Source organism: Ostrea edulis, chromosome 4, assembly GCF_947568905.1.
Source record: "Ostrea edulis chromosome 4, xbOstEdul1.1, whole genome shotgun sequence".
Lineage (NCBI taxonomy): Eukaryota > Metazoa > Mollusca > Bivalvia > Ostreida > Ostreidae > Ostrea > Ostrea edulis.
In genome coordinates, this window is record NC_079167.1 from 77611038 (window position 1) to 77617732 (window position 6695).

Consider the following 6695-nt stretch of genomic DNA (forward strand, 5'->3'; position numbering starts at 1 on the left):
TTTAAAAGTTATTAAATGATAAACATATGAAATTTTGAACATATGATTAAAGTATGATCAAAAAGGGGGTTGGGGTATATGTTTTATATAGATTTTTATTTGTTGGAATACCCCCCGCCCACCCACCCACCCCCACCTCAAAATCGCTGCATTGGGCCTAGACCGTTTTACAAAAGAACTTACAACTAAGACTAAAAATATCACAGAACAGAGTTTAAAAATCTCGTCACCTTTATAAATAAATCACAAGGTTCTGACACAGTCTGAGCAAACCGGTTTTATAGTATAGAGACTCTTTGGACTTTATAGTCGTAGGTTCTATTGTAAGACGTGGCCCTAATCTGTAACAAATATACCAAATATGAAGTAAAATTATTTTGAATTACGTTTCTCTCTCGCGGAGACAATCTTGCAAAACAGCTTTGTCATTATATCCGTCGACGTAATTTACACGCTTGACACTCGCTGTTTATAAAATCCGTGCAATTAAAGCATCGATGTAACTAAGAAGATTCAGAGCATGCGCGCGTAAAATGAGAAAGACTTTCCAACAGTAAGTAGAAAAATGAAATTAATGCCAAGTATAGGCTTTCATTCAAAAGCATGCTTTTTGTATATAAAGTCAGGTTATAAGCATTGTAGGCATACATATCAGAACTAAGCAAGAAGAGAAGAGTAACCACAAACGACTATGTATTTTTTGTAAACGTTTTGTTAATATCAGGAAAGTTTCTATATTCAGCCTAAACATTTGTATATTGGGCATAGCTGATTTAGTATTTACAAGCATATTCTTTATATTGATAATTAGAGCAATCAATAATCGCAACAGCTAACGGGGAAGCTGCTCGTGGCCGTGAAGATACAGCTGTATACCCGAAACATCACTAGAACCTCAGGACAAAGTCGTGGAAGACTCTCAACAATGTGTAAGTTCAGTTCATATAAAATTCTCATTTATTGTTGAAAAAGTCCACAGGAACAATTACTAGATCAATATATTAGACATATTTTAGAACCCTCCCCCTCCCCGAACAACACCCTGGTTTAAATTTATGTTTACTACATTAGATAAACAAAATATGTATATATATACATACTATATTTGATACTTGTGTCCAACGTCCAGGACCCCCCCCCCCTCCCCAGACCTAGTATGTAGGCTTTTTCCCGTCTTTTAAAAAAAGTGTCATGTTTCTTACTTAATTTAATGCTTTAGTGAAATGAAAATCATTATTAAATGTCAAGATCAAACAATGTGAGAATCAAAATAGAATGATGTGGTGTAAATGTATCTAGATTATTTTATATTTGATTTGGGGAAGCCCCATAAGTGGATGCAGTGGGGTATTAATTTATGTAAACAAGTATCTTAGTTTCTTCTTTCAGAAATAAGTAGACAGCAAGAAAGTTGATACATAGGGTATTGCAATCAAGCAGCCACTACTACGGAATGTGGATTAAAGTTACTCACAATATAATCATCCCTACCACACTTACTACCAGAAAAAAAGCATCTGACAATAATGCTGGTAATTTAATTTTCATGTTCACCAAGTACTACCTTTCATTTCTATTTAGTGAAAAAATATTTTAATAGGTATGCCAATGAATTGGATTTGAATGAATTGATCTTACATGTATATGTAAATTGTCTGGTATTTTGTGCAGGTATACACGTACGAATGTATTTAAATTTTATGTGATATTTTTGCATGCTTAATATTAATATAATATTACAAATGTACAGCTGTATGCGTCTAAAATGAGTATTGATCGTTCCTCCTTTCATTTCAGGTGCAGCGCAAACCGAATAATAACTATGTACTCAGAGAAATAAATAAATGCTGATTCCTTCCGACATGAATTGTTTCCTTTTTTTCTGGAGAGGTACTTCGAAATCACATGTATGACCAAAAGATGGTTAACGTTGATGGCATGTATATGTAAACAAAATACATATTTATTTATTACGGAGTAATACTAACATTTATCTACTGTATATTATCAACAAATATGCTAAACAAAAGTTCGAAAACATATATGCTGTGTGTCCCTTCAGGATTATCGTGTTTCAAAACATGTTGAACATATGTTTAACATATCCTCAACATTTTAATTATATGTTTAATACATGTTAAACATATGTTTGATATATGTTAAACATATGTTGAACATATATTAATCATATGTTAAACATATGTTTGATATATGTTAAACATATGTTTGATATATGTTAAACATATGTTTAATATAAACTTGATGTTACAATAAAAAGAAAAACATGTGAATATCATATGAACAAATTATATGTTTATCATAAGATAATACAAACATATTTTATTAATATGTTTAACATATGTTATTCATATGTTTGAAAACATACGTTGACCTTTAAGTGCTCCTTTTATATGATTAAGATATGTTTGAAAACATATGTTAATCATAAGTTTAACATATGTTAAACATATGTTGCAATTTTACCAGTGTACATTTGTGGCACTTCATCCACAGCTGATGACGTCTCAATACACACACACACACACACACTAAAAATCAGCATACGAGTTTTCGTGATTGATTGGTTGACTAAATATTGTTTTAACGTCCCTCTTGAGAATCTTTCACTCATATGGAGACGTCACCACTGCCGGTGAAGGGCTCCAAATTTTAGGCCTATGCTCGGCGCTTATGGTCATTGAGCAGTGAGGGACCTTTATCGTGCCACACCTGCTGTGACACGGGGCCTCGGTTTTTGCGGTCTCATCCGAAGGACCACCCCATTTAGTCGCCTCTTACGACAAGCAAGGGATACGGAGGACCTATTCTTACCTGGACTTTTCATGAAAATTTTCGGGAAGGTTGGATATTCACTTAAATTCAATATGTATTTTTCCGAATTTTAATACGTTTAGATATTGACAATTTTGTAGAGGATCAGTTTGTCCCCGAGTGTTCTCGAAAACTATTTACGATCATATCAACTTTGAAATTTTCAACGATTGTATGGTTGAGCTCATAGATGAACCGAATCGCATTAAAATTGCTTTAATGTATAAATAGCCGGGGAAGGGCTCAAAACCACACAATTTATAAAGACAAGTAGAACAAAATTTTATTGAAGCAAAGTTATTTTCTTCATCGTTCTGCAACAAAACGCCGTTAATTTCGTGATATGTGATATTTAGGAAAATAATGTACGAAATGTTGATGCTCTTTATCTCTCAAGGGAAACTATTGTGTAAAGCACTATAGAACAAAACTGTTCGGAATGTTATTCCAAACTATATGCCACTTTAATTGTTTCTTCTTGTGATCCCTTGAAAGGAATTCGGGGTCAGCTTCTAAACTGAATATCTCGAAGTATACTGCTGGAGTTTCTCATTGACAATATCTTCGTAGTCTTTGGTGATCAGGTCTTCCAACAGTCTGTTAAATTTCCCATGGACGCGAATTGTGCTCCTTTGTTAGCTGATCTGTTTTTATATTCTTATGAAGCAGAATCTATTCAAAAACTTTTACGTTAGAAGAAAAACATTTCTTGCTGTGGCCTTCAATTCAATATTAAGATATATCGACGACGTTTTATCTACACGTATATTAACAATAATAATTTTCATTGATTATGTCGATTTAAAATAGCTCGAAATAAGAGACAGCACAGAGTCGTCCACTTCTGCTTCATACTTAGATATTTTATTGAAAATATATATATCAACAGCAAACTAACAACTCAACTTTATGATAAACGGAATTATTTCAGCTTCTCCATCGTCAACTCCCCATATTTATGTAGCAATATTCCTTAATCACCTGCATATGGTGTTTACATCTCTCAACTGATTCGATACGCAATGCGGACGGGGACATAGAAATACCGGTGTCCGTCCGTCCGTCCCACTTCACTTTGTGGACGTAACTCCTCAAAACCCGCTCTACGGATTTTGTTCATATTTTGTAGGGTTGTTAGTCACCATGTGTAGTTGATCATATTACGCTGCCATTTTACTTCGACAATTGTTATAAGAGTTATGGAACTTTGTCGAATTTGTACATGCTGCATTATAGCAACACTTTGTGGACACAACTCCTTAGAAACCGCAAAATGGAGTTTGTTCATATTTTGTAGGATTGTTAGTGACCATATGTAGTTAATCATACTGTGCCGGCATTTTGATTTGACAATTTTTACAAGAGTTATGGGACTTCAATTTGTTTTGCGGCGGTGAGGGGCATATGGCTACGCGTAGCAATCTTGTTTATGTAGCAATATTCCATTATCACCTCCGTATGGTGTGTATATATATCTCAACTGATCCGATACGCAGGATATTGTTCTACATATGATCAGTTCTTAAATCGAAACATACGACTGACAAACAAGTTGATGGTACAGGGGTTTGAACAGTCTCATTTAAAGTCGGCATTTTTCAAATTATATAGTCGTTATAAGAATCCAATTTGCCAATACAACCTATCATTGGGTGAAATGCTGTCTGACGTGTTTCATGAAAGGTGAAGATAACAGTGATCGATCTCATAAATCCGACAAGCAATACAAAATAGTGGTTTGGGCAAACACAGACACCTGGACATACCAGATCTGGGTTTAGGTGCCTAGGAGGAATAAGCATCCCCTGCCGACCGGTCACAACCGTCGTGAGCCCTATATCTTGATCAGGTAAACAGAGTTATCCGTAGTCAAAATCAGTGTGCCAAGAACGGCATAACAATTGGTATGAAACACGTCAGACAGCATTTGATCCAAAGATAGGTTGTGTTGGTAAACTAGATCGTTATAACGATCATAGAATTTGCAAATAGCTGACTTTAAACGAGACTGTTGAAACCCCTGCACCATCAATTTGTCGTCAGTAGTCTGCTTCGATCTAAAAACTGACCTTATGCAGAACAAGCTCTTGCGTATCATACCGATTGTTAGGCTACGGGTGACTCCGTATCCACGGGACCAAGAAGGGTAACAAACAACAGCCTAGATTTTACTCATTCCCCCGATAGATCGTCTCTCTCTTTGTCTCACGCACGCACACACTTGAAACTAAAAAAGACCAAATCTAAACAGTGCTAAGGGTGGCAACAATGTATTTTAAAATTAAGACAAGGCAAAATATGGTTATATAATCTACCGATTAAAAAAATATAAAGTATCCCAAACGAAGTACTGGTTATATATTAAAAAAAGTGGGCTTTCTCCGAGTACTACTATTTTTCCAAAAGACCTTGATTTAAGAAATGAAACATATAATTCTTTCCTTGATGCAGGTATTAAAGGAAAAATTGGACGGACAACGTTTTCATCAATGCACTACAAGTTTCATTTCTTATCATTTAGATATGTGTTTTTTTAAATAGTAAAACAAAGAGTTTCTCTCATCAACAAGCTTTGGTTAACTTTTATGAAATGGTGCGTAGGAATACATGCAAGTAAGAATGAATTCAACAACAAAAATGGTTGACAGAGTGCGTTCAGGTCAGATAGAGTTACTGTGCAGAGTTAAATGAATTAGACGTCGAATTAAAGGTGCAATGGTTAAAATCTGAATTAGATAGATATATATATATATATATATATATCTATATATATATATATATATATATATATATATATATATATATAGAGAGAGAGAGAGAGAGAGAGAGAGAACAATCAATGACTGGATGTATGCTGCATTATGTTGGATGGGACGTTGAATACTGTTCGTGTCGTGGGAACGGTGTAATTCAACTCGGCTCCATTTCCGTGTCAAATCGCCGATTCCATGTCTCTGTTGGTTCCAGTTTTTATGATCAAGGTGATGGTCATAGGAGTAGTTTGACCTTGATGCCAGTTTGATGCCTATTCGTCGTATCATATCTGAAGATCCCATGTCTCTAGCAATATCAGTTTCAAAGTTATACAAGGTTTTTATTCATGGTCAGAGGTCAAGATCACTGGGGTCCCTTCACCTTGATACTAGTTTGTATGTCCTGACATCTTCTGCTCATTTCCGAAGACCCTAGGACGCTATCATATTTTTAAAAGCTATATCTGTTGAATTTTGTAACTAATTTTTCCACATATAGTTCTATGTTAACAGGTAATGACAGTTCCATCGCCAAACGCTCGGCATCAGGTGTGAATGTCACGGGTCCTCGGAGATTACCTTAAAAACGGATGTTCCGTGTCACAGTAGGTGTGGCACGCTAAAGAACCCTCACTGCTCAATGGCCGTAAGCACCGAGTATAGGCCTAAATTTGAAGCCCTTCACCGGTCTTGATGACGTCTCCATATGAGTGAAAAATTCTCGAGCGAGACGTTAAGCAAGATACAATCAATCAATCAAACAATATGTTGGACCAAACCCAAAATATAACCCCATTTAATGTGAAAACAATAACATTTCTACACAACTAGGTATACTGCCTCATCACATCCTTGAGTTTCTAATACTTTCATCTATACGGACAACGGCTGCGGATATTTTACGACAGAAGAACAAGAAGCGGAAGAATAGTTAATAAGAGACAAGCAAATACAAAAAGTGAAGTGTGGGTAAGTCAATAACACCAGTACATATAAAATACTGGTCTCCAGTGAATGAAACAATTCTTCAATGTGTTTCCATTGTTATTAGGAGGAATGCTGGTTGATGTCACAGTCTCTTTGACTGGTCCTCAGCAATTCGCATACACT

The 6695-nt window shown here is 35.4% G+C and overlaps 1 protein-coding gene across 1 annotated transcript in view; it reads right to left on the reverse strand.

Annotated features, from left to right (window-relative positions):
• The window catches only part of LOC125669163 (receptor-type tyrosine-protein phosphatase epsilon-like), a 343285-nt gene that overhangs the window by 297878 nt on the left and 38712 nt on the right, over positions 1-6695 (reverse strand). The gene's annotated exons all lie outside the window — the stretch shown is intronic.